This window comes from Nannospalax galili, unplaced genomic scaffold (genome assembly GCF_000622305.1).
Source record: "Nannospalax galili isolate Female #2095 unplaced genomic scaffold, S.galili_v1.0 scaffold131, whole genome shotgun sequence".
In the NCBI taxonomy this organism is placed as follows: domain Eukaryota; kingdom Metazoa; phylum Chordata; class Mammalia; order Rodentia; family Spalacidae; genus Nannospalax; species Nannospalax galili.
In genome coordinates, this window is record NW_008332088.1 from 1,370,955 (window position 1) to 1,394,526 (window position 23,572).

At 35.9% G+C, this 23,572-nt stretch overlaps 1 pseudogene; it reads right to left on the reverse strand.

The window, feature by feature from the left end:
- Positions 1-2,551: 2,551 nt before the first annotated feature.
- On the reverse strand, positions 2,552-2,676 carry LOC115069294 (annotated as a pseudogene).
- Between the last annotated feature and the right edge of the window lie 20,896 nt (positions 2,677-23,572).

A 23,572-nucleotide genomic window follows, 5' to 3' on the forward strand; every position in this document is an offset into this window, starting at 1 on the left:
TGACAAATGTTGGCCCATACAATGTTCTGTTTGCCTTTCCATTAGCAATGCACAATGAACAATTCTAGGCACTCTAACCTTTCTAAATTCTAAACTTTATGTCAGGTACTTATGCATGAACTCTAAGTGACTATGCAGTCTCTACTCAATTTAAATCTCTATTGATTTCCCTAAAATTTACATGTGAAAACTTGGTTATTAATCATTTACCTCAAACAAACTTTCCTGAAGTCTCATGGATCTGTAACTACCATCAGAATATTCTTGGAATCATCCTTGATATTTCACTGTCACAAAGCCTTATCCATATTCATTGATTCCAACTTAAGAAATGATATAGAGTCCAGGGCTGGAAAGATGGCTCAGTGGTTAAGAACACTGGTTGTTCTTGCAGAAGACCCAGGTTTGAATCCCAGCATCCACATGTCAGCTAACAACTGTCCATAATGCCAGTCCCAGGGGATCTGACAGTCTCTTCTTAGCTCCGCGGGCATTGCACGACGTGGGTGCACTAACCTACATGCAGGCAATATACTCACACACATAAAATAAAAATAATAAAGAAAATATTTTTAAAAAAAGAAATTATATAGAATCCAACAGTTCCTCAATGTTTCCCTTGCCACAATACAACTTATCAAGTCACATTATTCTAGCCTGGGTTTCTGTGACAATGTACTAAGTCATTGCCTCAATTCCATCCTGTAGTGGTCAATTTTACCATAGCAAACAAAGGATGATTATAGCCCATTTGTCTTTTGCTAATTGTTTTTGGTGATATTTACACAACCTAAATCTCTCATAACATTTTGATTTCAATTCTTAATTATCCTCCCACCATCTCTGCTACAACTGTAGTGAACTTTGCAGCATAGCCCAGACACATCCAGTGTATGCTCATGTATTTAGTTTTTTATTAAATTTTTACTGTATTTATTTCTTTATGTAGGAAGGAAGACTAATGTGTGGCATGGCATGCATGTGCAGTTCAGAGAACACTATGAGGAAATAGGTGTTCTTCTTCCACCATGTGAGGTCTGGGGATCTAAGTCAAGCCATTAGGCTAGGTAGCATGCACCATCACCCGCTGAGCAATTTCACCAGCCCAATATGTCAACTAGCTCTTAGCATAGGCTAGAATTCGACAAATTATCACCACTGCTTGTTTTCTTTTTATAGTTGATATTTTAATTAATCATAATTTTGAAAATATTTTATTTATTATTTATTATATGTATATGTATTTATTATACGTATTATTTATTATATTTTGCTTGCATGTACGTTAGTGCACCTGTAAGTACAATGTTAGCAAAGGCCAGAAGATGGCAATGTATCCCCTATAACTGTGATTACCAATGGCTGTTAGCTACCATACAAGTGTTGGGAACCAAACCCCAATCCCCTACATGAGCAAGCAATGCTTTGAATCAGTGAATGATCTCTTCAGTCCCTCATTTCATCATAATGTTTAATGAGTCCTTCTGTAGGCAACATACTTAAAAACAAACTTCATGCTGCAATACTCACATGTCATTGTACAAAATACATACAAACATTTTATATTCTGTATCACATGGGCACACATCTGAAACACTAGTATTTACTATTTAAATTATATTTTCTATTTCAATTTAGATATATGTTATTATCCATGTTTTCATTGCTGTACCAAGTGCCTGGCATAGTGATGATCCTGGATAAGCTTTGGTGAATCTGAATTATACTATAACCGTTACACTTGTTACTAAATTACAGTAATATCTTCATTGGTCCTTAGTTTCATTTTCAACAAAGTAGATATTTGGAAAGTAGAAACATAAAATGTATTTCTGATTTTCTCTGAGCCATTAAGTCTTTAAAATATAAAAAAGATTCAAACTCTTTCATAAAATTTACTGAGGCAATAAATTGCTCTAAAATTGTAGAGGGTAACTGAAGAAAGTCAGAATGTTGAATAAATCTTACAACAAGCATACCAAAAAAACCCCTAAGTCACACAATTTGAAGGAATGCAAAAATGTGTTCCTTACAGGGGATGCTTTCCAACACTTGATTTGTAAATATTTCATACAAAACATTAATGAAATATATTCAATATTTAAGTATTTAAGATTTAATATTTAGTAGCCATGTTGATTCTAAAATGAAATACATAGTACATTTTCAAGTGGTTACCAAAACCACAGACCAGGGGATAAAAAAAATGAATAAAAATGTAACGAACTTTGGCAAAGTTATTTCATGATACATGAAAATACTACTCTTGATTGGTAATTGTACAGGTGAAAAATAATGTGACTTACTGTGAAACTATTACTTATGTCAAACATGATGGAAATTACAAACCAAGGAAAATTACGTTTCTTATGGTATTGTGCCCTTTGTTCTCCAACAAGAAAAGAAATGAAGAGAAATGTTTTTAAAAGGTTTTTGTGAAAACAAAAAGCTCTAGGGATACGGTAATGCCACTTTTATCTAGTGGCTAATCTACAGCTATTTAACCGGAATTAAAGCCCTCTCAATGGGAGGGAACTCGTACATATAGCTGGAGGGGTCATAGATCTTAGAGAAAACCCTATCTCCGGCATATTCCATGGATAGAGGACATGTCAGATATTAAACTGTTAAGAACAGATACTACAGTTGATCTTAGCCAAAAGACCAAGTAGCAATGAAAAATGTAATTTCTTACTGTATGCTAAATATGGTTCCTCATGTTTATAGACAGGTATGTCAGTCATCACTCATCAATGAAGCTTCTTTTTCCAACAGATGGAGAATATTACACAGTTACACAACTGGTCACAATCATAGAATAAGTATCTGAGAGATGCCCAGTCCTAACTGACCATCTGCAGTCGAACCTCTACATCTGAGGCTTGTGGAACAAAGTAGAACAGGGGTAGAGAGAATACTAATGTGTCTCTCAACTATTACCAGTGAAGCTTCCTCATGCAACAGAGTGCAATGCACACACCAAAGTGTAGAGAATAAGAGACTGCAGAGTGTATGTCTCTGGATAGATTTCCTATATTAAAAGTCACCCACCCATATCTCAGAGACCATTGTGAAAGAAGGGGCAGGAAGACTGTTAGAGCCACGGTTTGTGCATGATCATAAGGAAAAAGAATCTTGCAGGCTTCTGGGAACTTGCTCATATGAACTTCTAGTAATGACGAGAGCATGCACAAGACCTATGCAAACTCAATCAGACAAAAACCCAGCATAGAAGTTTTGAAATGGGCAGGAGACCCAACCATAGCTGAGAAGCTATTAACAGCTGATTACTGCTGGATCAGGGAGAGTTTATCATTTTTAAGGGAGTGACTCTAGATAGGCTGGTGAGACTCCAGTGGATGAATTTGCACTAAAGGACATCTGGGTACACAATTTGACTCAGTAGGTTTTAGCATACATGAGAGAAAGCAGGAAAGATGGTGGAGGGGGCTATAGGGGGTGAGAGGGGGGATCTAAATATGATCAAGATATATGAAATGCACAAAAATTCAATAAAAATACACATTGAGTAAAAGATAAGCGTAAAATAATATTTTGCAAACCACAAACTTTAATAAATAATCATAACTCAAAAAAGATTGTTGTGTAAATAACATTTTAAATTGTTAAATTATTTTTATTTTATGTGTATGATTTTGTTGCCTGAATGCATGTAAGTGTACCTGAGGTGGAGAGGGTACCGGATTCTCCTTGAACTGGAGTTACAGTTAGTCGTTAGTTTTCATGTGGTTGCTGGGAATTGAACCAGGATCCTCTACAAGAGCAGTCAGTGCTTTTAACCACTAAGCATTTTAAAAGGAGAATTGCAATGAAAGCTAGAGAATTATTAATTCAGAGGAAGAAAATGGGGAGAAAAACACCTGGTCTAAGGAAGTATGTGGTGTAGATAATCTATAATCAGTGGAAGTAGGGTGAGGGCAGATATAACAGATACCAGAAAGCAGAATTCAATACACTGTAATACGCTTGCATTGGGTAAGAGGAGATATGCATAATATATTTTGTTTAAATCACTGTTTAATACATGTTCAAGTACAGACATTGATTGACGTCTGCTCAAATACTTGTTTGATTTTGTTACAAAATTTCAATTCAAGAACTCAGTCAAGAATGTTTCTTTGATAGGAGTCTTGTATACTCAAGGCTGGCCTCTCTGTGTGGCTGAGGATGGCCTCAAACTCCAATCCTTCTTCCGCTACTTCACAAGTGTTGGGATTACAGTTCACCACCATATCTACTATGAATAAATTTAAGAATATAGAACTAAATAATCAGCCAACAAATGAAAGTAAGTTGATTTTTTTCCTGTCAAGTGGGGCCAGATTTCTCACTATTTATGCTACATATTAGCTAGTATAAAGGATGTTTTAAATAGATGACTATCAGGAATATGGCCTTCAATAAGGTAAAAGTTTTAACTTGCTTAGATGCCTCATAGAAAATATGCATGAAGGCCAATACAGTGCTTTTAAAAAAAAATCCTGCAAAAAGGTTATTTTAAAGAAATTTCTCAACCAATGCAAAATTTAAGGCAGAAACAACATTTAATTCAACAGAAAATACCTAACTCTAAATCAGAAGAAACAGTCATGATCATTTAGCATTCATATTGCATGTGAGTTTATTCACATACTTAGACAAATATTTAAATATATTGCTTTATTTTAAGCCACTAGCTGTTAGTCTTATTAATTTAATTTGTTCCAGTATAGTAATGGTTAGATTGGCTATGAAGAATGAACTCTGGGATTTAAGTGAAAAAGAATAATTTGCACTACTCTTAATTTGTAGATATTTCGTGAAAAAGAAGTGTTGGGGACATTTGTTTTCAGCAAGTTCAGGGTTCAGATGCTCACTTAAATTTCTTTTCTTAGAAAATAATGTAGTAAAAAATCATATTTATAAATTTTGACAGATAGAGGAACATATGATGTGACAGGTTCATAAATACATGATAGATTTTTTTAATAAAAAATGAATAAACAGTGCCAATTTAATTTTACTTTAAACTTTAGAAAAATGTATGTTTCAATGGTTTTACTCATGCATATACATTTTCTTTATATGTATTTGTGGATTTTTAATCTTTCTGAGATTTTATTTTTCATTTATGTGTACGTGTCTATGTGTTTCTGTTTGCACATGTATGTGCAGTTGTGCCCATTCAGAGGCCAGAGGAGGGTGTCTGATCTCCTGGAGGTGGAGGTACAGGTAGCTGTGTGCCACAATACGGGCTGTAGACTGAACTCTGCCCTTCTGGAGCAGCAAGCACTCTTAACAATATGACACTCTTTCAACCCTTTCTGAGTTTTTGTTAAAAATCATCAGATACATTTTCTGCTTTCCCATGTGATGAAACAGAAACAAGTCTTATCAGAACAAAGCTTTTTCTCAACTTGTCACCTTATTTCTTCCATGGGAAAAATAGCTTTATTGCTCATTTAAAATTTGTTTTAGCATATGATAAATTTAATGGTTTTTAAAGAATAATTAGGGAAAAATTAAAATGTATTAAAATCGAAAGTTTTAAAATTTGATTAAAATCAAATAATTATCTTCTATATGATAAATTCTGAAGATGTCTAGAAGATATGAACATAAGAATATGAACCATGCCAGGATGGTGGCACATACTTTTAATCCCAGTACTCAGGAGGCAGAGGCAGATGGATCTCTGTGAGATCTGGGCCAAACTGGTCAATAAAGAGAAAAAAAAGGAGTGTGAACCCCTGGCAAACAAGATGGCTCAGTTGGTAAAGGTGTGTAGCAAACCAGGATGGCATGCCTTAGGGTGAGATGAGCCTAAAATTTTAAGTCCAGGCTATGTTCTCTGTTAAAGGGAGGGGAGATGAAAACAGCAGCTCTGGTACCCCTATCTTGCAGAACACTTTGAGACAAGCAGGAGAAAACTAGCCAGGTCCAAAATTTAGGCTCATTGCTATGAGGGAACACATCCTGGTCAACAGCCCTTAGTCCTCCTCCTTATCCAGAACAGATAATTCAGCTATCACTAACTAAAAGAATATGCCAAGTTAAAAATTACTCCTGGGCTAAAAACTAAAAGCTTACTACACTTATAGCTCTAAGAAAGAAGACATTGTGGCCACTAAATTACCATATACGTGCTGGTAGAAGTTTAAGAATCCTGCTTTACAAACAGGTGCCAATTAAAAGTGCATGTCCTATTTCCTGTCTAATTGTGCCCTAAATCTTTGTATGTAACTGCCAAACTTCACGTGACTGTCTGTTCCTTGTAATGTATAAAAACCTCCTGAATTTTTCAGTAAACAGCTTGTCATGAAGGAAAACAAAAGTCCCAGAGTCCAGGACTCTGTTGCAGGTCAGTATCAACTGCTCATGGGAAGTGAGGTTTCCAACCAAGCAAGGCAGACTTTGGTCTCAACAAAGGTACATTACATCAAGCCTGATTTCTACATGGTTAAAAGAGAGAACCAAATGCCACAATTTGTCCTCTACCATCTAACCGCTGCATAGACACATATGCACACAGGCATACACACACACACACACACACACACAAACACAAACACAAACACAATATGCATTAGTTAGTTTTCTGTTGCTGTGATAGAAACACTGACCAAAGCAGCATATAGATGGAAGAGTTTATTTGAGCTACTGTCCCAAAGGAGCAAGGTTCCATCATAGTGAGGATGCATGGTGGCAGAAGTGGCTGGAGTAGGAGCAGAAGCTAAGCTCTGAGATCTTCAAGCAGGCACAGGAAATAAGAGAGCTACTCTAGATCCAGTAAGGCTTAAGGACTCTCTAAGCCTGCCCCCAGTGCTGTGCTTCCTTCAGCACAGCCAGCCACACCTTCTAAGATCTTCCAAAACAGTTCCATAAACTGGGGACAAAATGCTCAAATGATTGGCATCTATGGAGGATATTTTCATTCAAGCAACCACATTCCACTCCCTGGTCTCCACAGGCTCACAACTATAAAAATGCAAAATTCATTTAGTCCACTCTTAAAAGTCCTCATAGTCTTTATCAGTCTCAATACTATTCAAAATTCCACAGGCCAAAGTGTCTTCTGCAACTCAGGGACAATATCTTAACTGTAAACCCCTGTAAAATCAAAAGACAAATTACATACTCCCAACATAGAGTGGAAGTGAATACACATTCCCATTCCAACATGGAGGAATGGAGGCATAGTGCGGAAATACTGGACCAAAAGAAGACAAAACAGCAGCAGAGAAAACACCAATCCAGTAGCTCCATGTCTGACTTCTGGGGCTTTACTTCTGAAGAGCTTAGACGGCTCAGCCACTCCAGCTTTGCTGTGTAAAACATTCATCTCTCTGTTTGGTGGTGCCATTCCATGTGTGCAACTCTCCTTGGCAGATGTCTGACAGTTCCATCTTTATGGCATCTCCACTGCCAACCAGGATTCACCCTCACAGCTTCACACAATTGCCTGTCAGGGTCTTCTTTTGGCAGGGATGCCCTGCTGCCTGTTGCCTTGGCTAGTCTGTCTTTGAAACCACAGAGGAAGCACTAATGACCCCTTCACTCTTGTACCTTTCATGCATCTAAAACCAGCACTAGGCAAACTACACTGCCAATTTGGACCAGAAGTTTGGGATGGACCCTAGCCTTCCTCATCCACTTTAGAAGCTTTTTCTTTAGTGCCTTTCTAGTACAAAATCCCTGCAGCATTTTCCTATTACAAGTTGGAGGCTTAGCTGGGTGTGGTCTTGTCCTGGAGGCATTCTCTACATTATAAGTGTAAATCCCTAGACCTCTTCTTAATCACTTTAATCTCCTTATCAAAGGGATCCTCTCTTACACATGCTTTGGCTCCAACATTAATCTTCCTAGTACTCTTTTTCAATCCAAACTGTATGGTCTGTATTTTTTTCTGCCCAGATTGATCTTTTTCATTGCAGATCTGCATAATATTCACCATTAATAGCCACAACACCATTTCTCCCTTAAGGTGTCTTGAAGCATCCTCTGCCAAAGAAGTTTGTCTATTGCTTTTCAACTTAACCTCAGACAAGCTTTCTGGCTGTGGACAGACTCCAGCAAAACTCTTTGCCAAAATATCCCAAGTCCTTATTTCCCTCTGGAACTACATTGCTCTCAGAACTATCTTCTTCCAGGTGGCTACTAGAATGGTCTGTTAAGCTCTGCAAACAGTAATCAACTGCTTTTATAGCCAAAACTTCAAAGCTGTTCACACTCCTCCAAAAATTCACATAATAAATAAGTGCAATAAAATATGTTTCAAAGAAAGGAATATGAAAGTGCATCACAAATTAACAATATTTTGCAAAAACTGTACATCAAGTTGTTTGCTATTGCAACTAAATCACAACTTTTATTACACAGTATAAATTAAATCAGTCTGTCTCAATTTAATATATATGTTTATTGATTTTTAAAATTCTTTTTTCATTTCAAAATAGAATTCATCCTAAGACAATTACAAATAACAGTTTATGAAAAACTAAAGTAGGATTAAATTTGGAATATTTTATTTATAATGTCTTCCAAAGCATAATTTTATAAACCATACTGCAATTTACTGAAATAAGAAAGAAAGGACAAAGAGTCATTAGTACCATGCAAATAAAAGAAAATATTGTGTTAAAATAAATTAAGTGCCTAAATATCTACAGTCAATTGTTCTAATGTTAGCTATTAGTCATTTATAGCAAGGTCTACAGGTATGAGTAATTCCATTTAAGAAGAAAAAAGGAACTTATTTTAATAGAATTCAAACTAGGAAATGAAATGAATCCAAATTGTTTAGCTACTTAAATCATTTTTATCAGGCAAGCTTCCTGAAGAAGGATAATTTAATTTAAAATATTTAGCATGTTGACTGAGGACTAGATGCCTGCGTATTTAACAGATAAATGAAGCAGATTAAAATGAAATCTACCCAGTGTTATGGTATTCATTGAGGATATTTATATTTAGGACTCTTTACTTTATATACAAATAAAAGGTTATTTCAATAAAATGCTGTTCCAGAGATTTATTTACTGGTCATAATAATAAGAAAAAGCAGTGATTTATAATGCAAAATGCCAGTTGTTAAATAGTTATATAATTACTGGTTGGTGATTATTTGATACGAATGTACATCTTTTCTAGGCTATATAAATATATAAATATCTATTTGTGCAGTCTCAGGGTGCTTATCTACCCTGATTAGCTACTTAAAAACAGCCACTCCCATCCCCATTAATGCTCCTGGGCCTACGACCCTTCCAAGAGCCACTGACTGAGATGGCCCAACTAGTGGAACTCTTGTGAATGAGCAAGATCCTGTACACCAGGTCTCTATCCCTGTGATTTGCAACCAGCCCCTTTTGCACTGGTCCAGGGATCACATCTACTAAGCTGAGCAAGTTAGAACTGGCCTACCTTGTCCTAGGACCCTTCACTGCTCTTTAGAGCTCTATAATATGTGGCCTGGAACCTTCAGATCCCAGCAAGAAAAATAAAAAATCAAAAGTGAGTACCTGAAACGCAGATCAACTAACTAGTCATACCCAATTAGAAGGCAACCAAGCTACATTAACAATAAATACAGAATCATGTTTCAACCAAACATATGCAGACTAAAATTTCATATCAGACACACAACCAACAAAAGAAATCCATATACCCATGAGTGTCACAATACAATAAAAGAAAATATGAAAATACTCATAGAAAAATACATCCCACCAAACCCTCCTTTCCTATAGAGGCGTTATTCAATGTGACCTTACAAGAGAAACCCCATGACACAGAATTTAGTACAATCATCAATGTGATCAAATAATTCAATGAAGAAACAAACATCTTAAAGGAATTATAAAGGATAGGGATTAACTCCTGACTGAAGTGCAAGAAAACACAAATATATAGCTGAATGAAATGACAAAGACAATTCAGAATTTGAAAAGTGATTCCACTATAGAGATAGGGAATATTGAAGAAAAGTCAGGCTGAAATTAAGCTAGAATTTGAAAACTCAATAAACCAATTTGAAATGACAGGAGAAAGCCTCACCAGCACAGTGAATTAAGTGGAAAACAGAATATCAATACTTGATGATAAAATTGTAGAATTATACTGCTCAAGCAAAGAAAAAAAGAAAGAAAAGAAAAACAGTAATACAAAGGCTCCTGACTAAAATTAGCACAGTCTCAGATGGATTTACAGCAAAATTTTTTCAGACTTTCAAAGGTCTACAACCAATACTGTATAAAGTATTATAAAGGATAGAAACAGAAGGAGAACTCCCAAACCCTATTATAAAGCCAGCATCACTCTAATACAAAAATCTGATAAAGACACAGCAACAACAAATAAGAAAACTAAGGGTCCATATATATAATGAACATAGATGCAAACATTTTCAACCAATACTTGCAAATCACAAACAGAAATATATCAAAAAAGTCATCAATTGTGATCAAGTTGATTTAATTCCAGAGATGCAGGGAAGGTTTAATATACATAATTCAAAAAATGTAATAATTCACACAAATTTGCTTAAAGACAAAAATCACATGATCATTTCAAAAGATGCAAAAAAGGCATTTGAGGAAATCCAATGTGCATTCATAATGAAAGCCCTAGAGGAAATTTGATTGGAGGAAGCATACCTCTACAGAATCAAGGCAATATACAATAACCCAGAGTCAGTGTTATTCTAAATGGGAAAAAAATGATGTTTTCTCATTAAAATCAGGAACCAGACAAGACTGTCTACTATCTCCACTCTTTTTCAATCTAGTGATTGAAATTCTCACTAGAGCAACATGATACATGAAGGACATTAAAGGGGTATTAATTGGAAAACAATAGGTGAATTATCCCTATTTACAGATGATATAGTATGCATAGGAGAGTCCCTAAAATGCCACTAGAAAGCCTGAAGAAATGACCACCACTTTCAGAAGTGTGGCAGGAGAGAAAATCCATTTACAGAGTTTTCTCAGTATCCTTTTTATATACCAATAATAAGCAATCAGAGAAGTTATTTATGTAAACACTCACAATCACATTAGCTTCAAAAAATTGCTAGGAATGAACTCAGCCTGTGATATTAAAGATCTCTACAATGAAAATTTTAAATCTTTGAAGAAAATGAGGGAGGAAGACACAAAAGGATGGAAAGACCTCCTGTGTTCGTAGATTGGTAGAATTAATACTGTGATTATGAACATCTTACAAAAGAAATGTACAAATTCAACACAATCCCAATCAAAATCCAAGTGACATGCTTCACAGAAACAGAAAAATAATCCTAAAAGTCATGTAAAATTGCAAAAGACCCTCGCTATCCAAAGCAACCCTGAGTATAAAGAGCATCTCAGGGCACATTAACATACTGTATCTCATACTATATTACAGAGCTATAGTTATAAAAACAGAACTATAAATGTATGAAATAACTCAATTTAAATCTTGAAATTCTGAAACTGTTATAAGAAACCCTAGGCAGCATCCTATAAGACATAAGTGCAGGAAAGGACTTTCTAAAGCAGATAGCATTCTCTCAGGAATTAAAGTCAACAACTGACAGATGGGACTAAAAGTCTTCTGTATAGAAAAGGAAACAATCTACTGAAAAAACAGACCATGGAGTGAGAGAAAATCTTCACCAGTTATGCGTTTGAGAGAAGATTAATATCCAGACTATACGAAGAACTCAAAAAGGGTAGAATTAAGAAGTGATCTAGTTAAAAATGGCCTATAGATCTGAACAGAGCCATCCCAAAAGAAGAAATAAAAGTAAATAAGAAACACCTTCAAAAGTGTTCAACATCCTCAGTAGTTAGAGAAATCAAAACTACTATAAGATTTCATTTTATCGCAATAAAACTGGCAAAGAGAAAAAAAAATGACACCATAGGTTGACAAGGAACCAGGAAAAGATAAACTTATTTGCTGTTGATGAGACTGCAAACTGTTATAACCAGTATAGAAATCTGTGGAAAACTACCAGGAAAAATACCAACATAGATACAGGGAAGCAATAACTCCCAATGAAACCTAAGGAACTTTTGGAAATTGGTTGCTGCTCATAAGGAAAGGAACAGCATCTTACAGGAATAAGACTCTTGATGGGCCCAAGAGATGGACCCACACTAAGAAATATTTGGGGAAACAAATCAGACTCTACAGACTGTATTATATATGAGTGTATGTTAAATGGGCAAGGGTCAGTGAGGGGACTTGAAGATAAGAGAGGAATCTAAATATCATCAAAATATATTTTATGAAAATTACAAAATTCAACAAAAAAATAAGGGAAAAAAATCTCCCATATGATCCAGTTATATCACTCCTCGGCTTAGACCCAAAGGACTAATCCTACTGGAGAGATTCTTCTGCAGCGATGCTTGTTGCTTCTTTTCTCATTATAGCTAAGAAATTGGAAAAACTTCATTGTCCCCCAACTGACAAGTGGACAATGAAAGTGTGGTACATTTACACATTGGATTTCTACTCAACAGAAAGATAAGCAAAATAATGACATTTACAGGTAAATAATGTAACTAGAAGCTCTTATTCTAAGTGAAGTAGCACAGACTTGGAAAAACAAGCAATGTATGTTCTCTCTCACTTGTGTATCTTACCTCCAAATCCTTAGATTTGGGTATAGACTTGCATATATATATATATATATGTTGTAACCACAGAAGCCAGGAAAATGGAAAGGAACCATGGAGATAACGGGAAAGAAGTAGCTTCAGAGAGGGAAATAGTAGGAGACAGGAGAAATGGGGAAAGTGGGGGTACTTTAACTGGGAGGGAAGGTTATACATTGAGAGAGAGAAGAGAGATAATGTTTAGTGTATGTGAAAAACCGAAAGCCTACTGAAAAATACAGTGTGTGTGTGTGCGTGCGCGCGTGCAAGCGCGCACACGTGTGCACACCCATGTGTGTAGCTGAAGTCTGTATAGCAAAACCATAATGCCAGGCAGGAGAAACCTTCCTTCAAGATGCTGGTCCGAAGCTGAAGCTGGGTGTGGTGGTGCATGCTTTCAATCCCAAAACTGGAGAAGCAGGGGCAGGTGGATCTCTGTGAGTTCGAGGCCATCCTGCTCGCCATAGAAATTTCCATGCTACACTGTGCCTGAAGTGACATTCTCAAATTTTATTTTTATTGAATAAAGAAGTAAATATTAGTTATTTGGACTAGAGTGTGTATTTCCTTATCAGCTAGATAACCTTACAAAAAGTATGTGCTACCTCTAAATATGAGCTTCTTTATATACAAAATGTTTAAAATGACATAAATTGCCTCATAATGGAGTGAAGAGTTAATGATATCAAATACCTAAAACACTTAGTAAATGATTGGCATATGTACATAGCAGTGATGACAGCTCTTGTTTATATTGATGATTTTTTGTTTATATAGTCTCATCAAGTATAAAGCAAACAAGATGTAATAAGCATATCATTAACTATTTGTTTTTACTTTTTTTTGAAATAAAGGCTAGTAAGTAATTAATTAAACAAATAGTCTGTTTAGTCATCTATGTGAAGACACTGCAGATCTACGGCTATGTGGGCCTTGCAAATGTTCATCATGGGTGTCTTCACAGAGTGAAGCAACCAGCCATTCACCCCTTCAATAAGTTATCTCTTTTAGCACAAATCTAATGTTAGCAGCAGCACACTTAACCTTTTTAATTTTTAAATTTTTTTTGGCAATTTCATACAGAGAGTACTGTATTTGCATCATTCCTGCCCTTACTTCTTCCCCTCCAACTCCTCCAGCAATTCCCCTTCTTCTCCCTCAATCTCTTGGCCTCTTGTGTGTGTGTGTGTGTGTGTGTGTGTGTGTGTGTGTGTGTGTATGTATGTGTGTCTATATAAACAACCTATTGAGTCCATTTAGTGGTGCTCCATATACATATATTTAGCATTGACCAATAAGGGTTAGATTACCTATCTGGGACCTCATCCTGGGAGTAAACTGATTCTCCTTCTCTTAGTAGCCATTGACCACTAATGGCTACCACCAAGAAGGTTCTACCTTCTTCCTCTGAAGGTAGGACCTTGTGAAATTTCCTCCATCCACATTGATATGTGAACTGGTGTTGTCATTATTTGGTCATGTTTAAACTACCATATTCTGTGACTATGGCTTCCCTGCCATGTCTGGAAGTCACTGTCTAACATCATGCGTCCTGGTCCTTTGACTCTTACAATCTCTTTGTCCCCTTTTCCATGATGTTCCCTGAGCCTTAGGTATAGGGCACCCACCTTGATTACCTTTGTCTTCGAATTGCAGGAACCTAGGAAACTACTATCCTCAAAATGGATAGGGTGGACTCAAAGACAGGTGAGAGTTAAGAAGAGCTCAAGCGATGGAAGCATCTGGAGTGCCAAGCCTTTTTGCTTATATATTCCATTCTAAATGAAACTGTAAGATTGGAGATGACTGAATATCAAAGAAGATGTGGTCATTTGAGATGGGAAAAGATAGGAGAATTTTCTTAGAAACTGAGAATGTAAAATTACTACCATACATTGTACAGTTTTGCTTGACTGTTTGAATCTATGGACCTTTGTGACACCAAACTTTAGTCATCAGTGTTTAGAGCTGTGGGACTTTCAACATCAGTATTCAACTTCCTGTAAAAGGGTATGGGGAAAACAGATGATGGGGCTCCCAAACAGGAAAGTAGAAATATGCAGGTATAGGAAAGGAAGGGCTTTTGCAGAACAGTTTTGTGGTGTTGAACTGTTTATTTTTTTGCTATTGAAAGAGAAAAAAGAGGAGTTGAAAACATGGTGCAGGGATTAAGTGAACTGGTTGCTCTAGCAGAGGACTCAGCTTTGGTTTCCAGCAGCCAGTAACTGTCCATAACTCCAGTTCCAGTGGTATGATGCCCTTTCCTGGTCTTCTTGGTCACTTCATGCACATATTGCACTTATATACATGAAGGTAAAACACTCATACACATAAAATGAAAACGGTTTAAAAATTTTTAAGACGATGGAAATGACAACATGGAAGACTTGTGTGTAATGTGGATGAGTGGTATTATTGATCCAAGGAACAAAGGTTGTGTGGAGACAGTGCATGATGCTGGTGGCTATAAATTCAGATACAATAAATAATCTGATCATTCAAAAGCAGATGAGACTTTACCTATTAATTCACTCTAACGGGCATTTACACTGGGGAGTATGCTAGTATATGAGTGACATCAGTGATTCACATTATAGATTTGGATGATTACTACATCATAAAATTTAAAGTTCTCTGTTAAGTTTCTTATTTGTGTGTGTGTGTGTGTGTGCACGCACATGTTTGTATATGTTTGTGTGTGTTTGTGTGCTCATACATTCCACTTAGGGACTGTGGAGACCAGACAACTTGTGCAAATCAGATCTCTCTTTCCATTATGTGGGTCCTGGAGATTAACCTCGTGAATCAGAAATGAACAATTATTAAATGATTTGTTTGTTGGTGGGGAACTTTCTTATCAAAATTATCTTACACAATGTCTATAAGCCTGATGCTGTCCCTCTTTATCATATGGACGCTACTCACTATAAATTTAAAATTATCACCAAACTGGGACTGGAGAGGTAGCTCACCAGTTAAGAGCACTGACTGTTTTTGCAGAGGACCTGGGTTTGATTACCAACAGTCACGTGGCAGGTAACAACCAATTGTAACTATAGTTCCAGGAGATCCAATGTCCTCTTCTGACCTCCGCAGGCATTGCACAACATGGTGGGTGCACCTACCTGAACGAAAGCAATACACTCATACAAATAAAATAAAAATCACAAATAAAACTATTACAAAACATACTTCTGTGTTACATCAATATTCAATAGATGAAAATATCTGGCAGGCTTCTTTGAAAACAAACATTTTTATTTGGATGGAGTGATGTGATGAAAGCCAAGAACAGAGAGCATGTCAATGTAGCTCTGTGTGTCTTTAAATGATATAAAATAATACCAATTATGTATCTATTAGTTTATGAGAAAACAAGTATGGATGGATCTAAAGCTTATGCAAAACTACTTTCAGGAGAGAAACATCTAGAACTAGAAATAAAACATTAACAACAAATAAAAAAATACATTAGGGAGAAGTTGAAGAAATATATGTAATTTTTAGAATAAAAACCAGTGAGTTTATAATTTCTAACTGTATTTAGGAAAACTGGGTTTAGGTAAAATAACTACTTTATGTGCTGTGTAACTAAAACAATGTAAGAGAACCTTTACTCTACTATGACAAAATGAAAGCCTGTAACACAACAGTGCTGCAGTTCTGTAATTTAAAGTTCTGTTTTCTTCAGAAGATAATTTATTTTGGTGGTTATTTGAAGAGAAAAAAACAGCTCCAGAGACAAGGGACTAAATGAAATAGATTTGACTGATAATGGCTTGTTTTCTTTCCAGTTAAAATGTACTTCAGTGAGAAGGCCACAGGCCACTTTACTTTTTATATTTATAGAAGTTACATCATGCTTTATGTTTATTTGCAAAGGGACAAATAAATGCTTTCATTCTTTCTGTGAGATTGACAGAGTGAAAAGGAAGCACTTTGGCTACAGATGGTTGGAAATGTCTGTAGAAAATGCAGTGAGGACTCACTTTCAACTCATCTTTTTTTTGTAATTAATTCTACACTACCAAAAACTAAAGCTTTGCCCAGGATAAGAAAATATTCTATTGCAAAGAAAGCACTCTAAGCCCTGAGATTGTTGGTTTTTGTCAACTTGTCACAAATTAGAGATACCTGGGAGGCTAACCGGAATTGAATTTCCTCCATCAGATCAGCCAGTGGGCATGTCTGTGGGACATTTTCTTCATTATTGAGTGCTGTGTTAGTGCTCAGCCCATCGCCAGCATTGCGAATCCCGGGCAAGTGGTCCTGGGTTGTGTAAGAAAGTAGACTGAGCACAGGCCAGGTGAAGCAAACCAGTAAGCAAACTTTCTCCATGATCTCTGTTTCAGTTCCTGCTCCAGGTTCCTGCCTTGAGATCTTGCCTTGGCTCTCCATGATGATGGGCAAGGTGTACCAAACAACGTGAAATAAACTTTCCTTCCTCAAGTTTGTTTTGATCAGTGTTTTATCACAGTAACAAAAAGCAAACTAAAGCAATCCTAAACTTCATTACTCTTTAGTGAAATTCTAATTTCTGTTCCAGTGTATTAAGGAAAAGACATTACAAAATCATGAAGAAATACTTTATTCTTAGAGAGAAGACAAATGTAAGGGACAACAAAAAATTTGGAAAATTTCTAGCAAATTCCCTCAGATCTATTAAAACATCTGCATATTTATGTAGTCAGCAGATTCACACATTTGTAGATGAGAGATAAAATCTCCAAAAGATGTTTTTCCATTAAGAGAGAGATAAAGAGGACTGGAGGGATCAATCTGCACATGAAGACCCAAGTTCATATTCCACACACACTTAACATCCCTACAACCTCTGGACATACACACGGATAGATATGTATACTTACACACAAACACACATACATGAATAAATGAGTAAATCTTCAAGAAAGAGATAAACCATCAAACGTTTCTGATGTCAGGTGCTCTATCTGCACAGGCATCTGGCTGTGTCTTCCTGTTGAGATCATTTTCTCCTGCCCCAACCCCCAGTGCAATGTGCTAAACACATCCTCTGAAAAAGCAACTTGATAGGTTAGAAGTCCCAGGATCCACAGCCCCCTTTAAGTGGCTTTCTTCATGACCAGAAGTAGATGGGTATACCTTGGAAGTACTTTCTTCTGGGAAGACGTATCAGCATTTGCATAGAACCCTGCATTCCTGTTCCTAAAGTGGTCAAAATATCCAAGCTCACTCTCCACCATTTATAAAACTTTGTCAAATCTACTGTTGGATTTAAATTTCTCAACTTCCATTGCTAGGTAAAATTCAGCATACACTGTAGGGTGTAAATTTGGCCGGATTGTTCTTTCTTTATCCTCACATTTTTATAAAGCTTGAAATCTCTGTGTAGTAATATAGTTTGTTTTCTAAGTGCAAAACACATCAATCTGGCTTTGGTAATAAAATAGCTTTGTTAGCATATTTACGTATTTGCAAAGCTTTCCACATGATTCAGCTCTCTTCTATTTATGTGATTTTTTTTTTAACAGCAATGGTATTTGCTTTGCATGACTTGCTATTTTATTTCAGCCTTGAATTTATAGCCATGCATTTTAGTGATTTGGACTTTTAAGAAAGAAATTTCAAAAGAAAACTTAACCCTTAGTTTGCCAGCTCTTTTAGTTTAAATAGTTATTGATGTTGCATAAACAATGTGTTCTTGGGAAGTGGTTAAGAGCCCAGACTGTTCTTGCAGAGGAACACAGTTCAGTTCCTACCACTCACATGGAGGCTAATAACTAGTTCTGGTGCATCCTAAGCCCTCTTTTGACTTCCATGGACTTTGCACAATACCCATGCACCTATATACATGCATATTATGCATTCATACACATGAAAAATAAAAATAATTTTAAAATCAAAAATAAAATATTTAAAAATGAAAAGCAGCATGTTTTCACTTCATTTCATGACAATATAGCATTAAAACTACTTTGAAAAAATAATTAAAAAATATTATAAATTAACCATGACTCCCCTAAAAAGAGTAATAAAATATTTTCCTTACACTTTTCAGCTTTTGAATGGCAAAGCAAAGAAACTTGCATTTGATTTAAAAACAAGTACACAAATGACAAAAAATACAGGAGGATCCTACTTCAGAAAGAGGAAGTTATTCTACAGTACACATTATTAGCAAAAGACAGAGTAAAGAATAATTTCAGATGGGTTTTATACTACAGCTCTAACCATGTTTTGTGAATATGAGCTTTCTCCTAAAAAGCTCATGTGTTGAAGACTTCTCACCCACCTGGTGGACCTGACATAGCAATAGAGTCATAATCTGATGACAACACCCGGAAAGGGTTGAAAGAAGCAGGTCCTATCCCTTCATTTGAAGGAATATCACAAAGGACTATCTTTGAAGGCTCTACTTTTTTCCATCTCTATCCTTCTCTGCCTCTACACTGCCAAATGTTGAGCCGCTTCCTGTATCACACTCCCTTTGTTATGAGGTTCTTCCTGGCCACAGACATAAAAGCAATAGATCTAGTTGACGACACTAAAGTCTCAGAAATTATGACCCAAAATAAATCTTTCCTCACATAGATTGCTATGGTAGGAACATTATTAGACTGGAACAAAGTGACTAAGGTAGAAGGCAGACAATGGCAAGGGAGAAATCCCTTCCTTCCAAGGACAAGACACAAGATATACTTTAGAGAAATGTCAAATTTTGCATTCCTCCTCTGAAATTTTCAGATAAACTTAATTCAATATTCTTCTGTGTCATCTTCATATTCCCATTGAAAAATTTACTATGGAGAGTTTTGAAAAGTGGTTTGCTGTCATTTTTTTTTTCAGTTGATCTCAACAAATTCATACATGTTTATAGTTCACTCTGGTCACACTCACCCCCTCCCATCCCCTCTAAATCCTTTCCTACCCGGCCTCCTCCCAACAAGTCTTCCTCCCACTATGACTATTGCTTTTGTTTTTGTTTTGTTCTGTGGTCCAAGGCTACGCATATGGGCATGAAGCTCTCCACTCAGGCATGTGAAAGTCACCAGTGCTACACCACTGAAGACATGAGATCTTTACCCCACCACAGTCATTCTCTCTCACTGGCTCCCCAGGGAGGGGCCTACCCCATGACCTCCTCCCCCATGTGACTGAGTGATAGGATACATTACCCAGTGAATGTTATTAGAAAAAAGTAGTTGCTATTGAGTCTTGGGATCAGAACTAATGGAACAGAATCAACAACACATGAAGTGCAAACTGCAAAATTTGCTCAAATTGCGTTACAGGTAGTGGTTATGGGTGGTAGTTTTGTTAGTGGTGGTTACCTATGTTTAGCTGTGACTAGGATCACATCTTTTCCATATGCTTCCACGTTCTTTCTGATGTTCTTATAGTAGCCATGCATCTTATATACTAAATGTAATTTAAAAATAAGTAGAAAATAATAATCCCATATAGTGGATTATTGTGTTCATTTTCTTTATAGGACAGGAAGATTCTTAAAGATGGTTTAACCTTATTTGTATTACATTCCCATCATTGGGTTCAGTGATTAATGAAAAATAAAGCCTTAATAAATAATACAAATGCATAAAATGCCGAATGACCAACCTGCCACCTGGACATTGAAATGGACATTGTGGAACATGGACTCAGGGATGTTAAAACACTCTTACCTAATGATGTTTTTTGCCTTAGCAGAAATATCAATCAATTTGTACATTTCTCAAGCTATATAAAGTATATTTTCACACAGTGGAAGATATTCGGTTTATTTTTCATTTATTCTTCTCAGTTCTGTATGTAGTAGTTCAGGAACAGGGCTACACAAAAATGTATGCTAAACTATAGAAGAATTGAAAATATGTTTTCAAAATAATTTTTTGTTTTAGTTTTAGCTTTTTTTTTTTTTGAGACAGTGTTGCCCTGTAGTCCCAGTTGTCCTGGATCTCATTATGTAAACAAGGCTAACCTGAGATCCTCCTGCCTCTTCCCACCAAATGCTGGGATTAAAGACATGTACCACCACACACAACTCAAAGTGATTTTATCATTTATATTTAAGTCAGAAATATTTAAACACTACATTTGTGGGACATTTTTATTTAACACTTTATAAATTTAGATTTTTGTCATATGGATCATTCTGTTAGACTGTCACAGTGTGCTTTTCAGTTGTATTCTCTGACAACTCATAATGTTGAGAACATCGTCATCCTCTTACAAGCTGTGACTATCGGTGCTCAAAACTTGAATTCCAGAATTAACTGCTTTTGCTCCACCAGTCGTTGATATTTCCCATGATTACTGTATCCTTTGATTGTACTAACTTATCCTGCAGAAATGTGAAAATACGTCTTCTCAGTGCAGATAGCGCCCTGAGGATGAATCGAGAGCAATTCTACCAAAGTCAACTTGGTGGACCAACGCGTTCAACTGGGCTTGAATGTACAACATGTGTAAGGAATGCTTATAGCATTGAAGTCGACCCCAAACAGCTGCCGCACCACAAAGTCCTACCTGATCATGAATGGCAAACTCTTAGATGCTGAATCATTCAGTCTCTCTTTCTGGTAACCTTCCATGCCTCAAATACTGTAACATTATCATTCTTGTTGTTTCTACCAAGGCTTTGTTTACCCATTCTAATCATTCATTAAAAAAAAAAACTATTTTTATGTATCAGTCATAATTTATTTTATTTAGTAAAACACCAATGCAGGGCTGTACCATGGATGTACGTTTTCTTTGTATTTATTTGAATTTTTTATTCATTTTCTTTTTTTAAATTTTATTATTTTACATGTATGAGTGTATTGCCTGCATGTATTTAAGTGCATCCGTGTCCTGCACTGTCCACAGAGGTCAGAAGAAACCATCTGATACCCTGGAACTGGAATTATGAGCAGTTGTTAGCCTCCATGTGGGTGTTGGAACCGAACCTGGGTCCTCTGCAAGAGCATTCAGTGCTCTTAACCACTTAGCCATTTCTCCAGCCCCTTTCATTTAGTTTTAGGGGAATATTCCACGTGCATACAATGGCTTTCTTATTTGAGATTCTTAGTGAAAGACCTGTGGTGACCAAATTGGATTTAGTGTTTTCATTTTTAGATAATATTCTTACTCTTATTGAGTAAATGCCTAGCATACTTTGGGGGTTGTGTAATAGATAGATGTTTGTTGTTGGATCGCATTGCAAAAGGTAATTTTTTTTCCAAGTGGTTGTACCAAATTAAACTATAAGGAAAATGCTTGAATCAGTCCATATTGTTTCTAACCAAAATTGGTTGTTGACAACATTCTTTCGTTCTGTCCACAATTTAAAGTAAATATTTAGATTCATTTCTGGCCTTCACCATGGACACAGGACATTTGAATGTCCATAGTACAGTAAATTTTCATATTAACATCTTTCAATATTTTACACTAAAGTGTGATTTGGGACGTAAAGTTATCTTTAAACCATCTGTTGTTGGGGTTTCTTTTCACATCCAAAAGTTTACGTCTATATATTTGTACAAAACAGACTTCTCTGTCATGCCAGGACAATGGTGGACCTAATCCTTGCAGTTCTTTAAGGCATGTTTGTCTGCCTCACTGTGTTAATTGTAGTCTTTAATCTTCTCAATGTATTAAAATTCTTTTGCAAGCACAGTACAGTTCAAAGCTGATTTTACTTTGAAAATGTTGGACTACTGAGACATTTTATGTGTGAGAGAGAATTATCTCCTTCTCAGCATGTCCTATACTCCTCTGAGGTCCTATACACCTCTGTAGGGCAGAGAGATATGTCATATGTGCTTTACATTTGATCTGAGTTATTCTTTCAAAGTAACAATCCCCTTTTCAGTTCATTTCACACTTCCTTTATCTTATCCTATGCTGATAAAATTAAACTAAAACTTTTTGATCTCTCTGGAAAGATTATTAGTCAACACCACCAATTCTGGATTTCTCCAGTTAGGTCAGTGTACAGGTTTACATTTTTATGCCATGACATTCAAAAGCATCTTTTTTTCAGGCCTACAGATGCTTTTACTCCATGCTAGTCAGTTCTGTAATACCTTTGAATCCTCCTTTAACAATTGTTGGATGTCTCAGGAGTTTGCTTTTATTTTTGCTACAACAACCACACTTTCCAAAGTACTTATTTTTATTTTTCTACCTTAATGTCTGAATAATTTCCCTAATGACAATTTATTTATTATAATGTCTATCCAATCAATAATTCAAATGTTTCTAAAGTTATCTTTTTATTATTATTGGCATAGTACACTGAGACAATTATATTTAGGTCCTTAAGAGATTAACAATGAAAAAGTGCCTTGTATACTGATATTATGGGAACATGGTACAAAAACATTGGAATGACAAAAGAGTCACTTTTCTTCAGAATTTCAATGGTTTGGACAAAATAAAACTTCATCTGCTTTAGAATTTCAGAGCTACAGAAACGTACTGACTTCCATTCTCTTTCGAATAAGACAGGGATACATTAATTCCTACTTATCCATAGAACAGATCAAAGATTTTATTCCAAGACCTTGGTGTATTCTATAAACTCCAGAGAGTAGGAAATCCATATATATAATAACTTTATCAATACATAATTATAATAAAATATAATTAATTAACTGGACACTATAAAAAATTAACAAGTACTATCCTGGAGACCAACAAGATATTTCATCAAGCTGCTCAGAATGCCATTGGGTTAAACACTTGCTTGTGCTGTGATACCTTATTTAATATTTCAGACTTAGTTGACAACAGTACCTGCACTCAGAGAAAGTGACACAGGACTGGAAGGCTTTACTTTATAACTAATTATTTTCAACTCCATACAGAGGTTTATCTGTTTGGCTGTATGGTATCCAAGTTTATTACTTTTTTATTGTGCTCAATAAAATTTAATATATTAATAACAAACTTTTTTT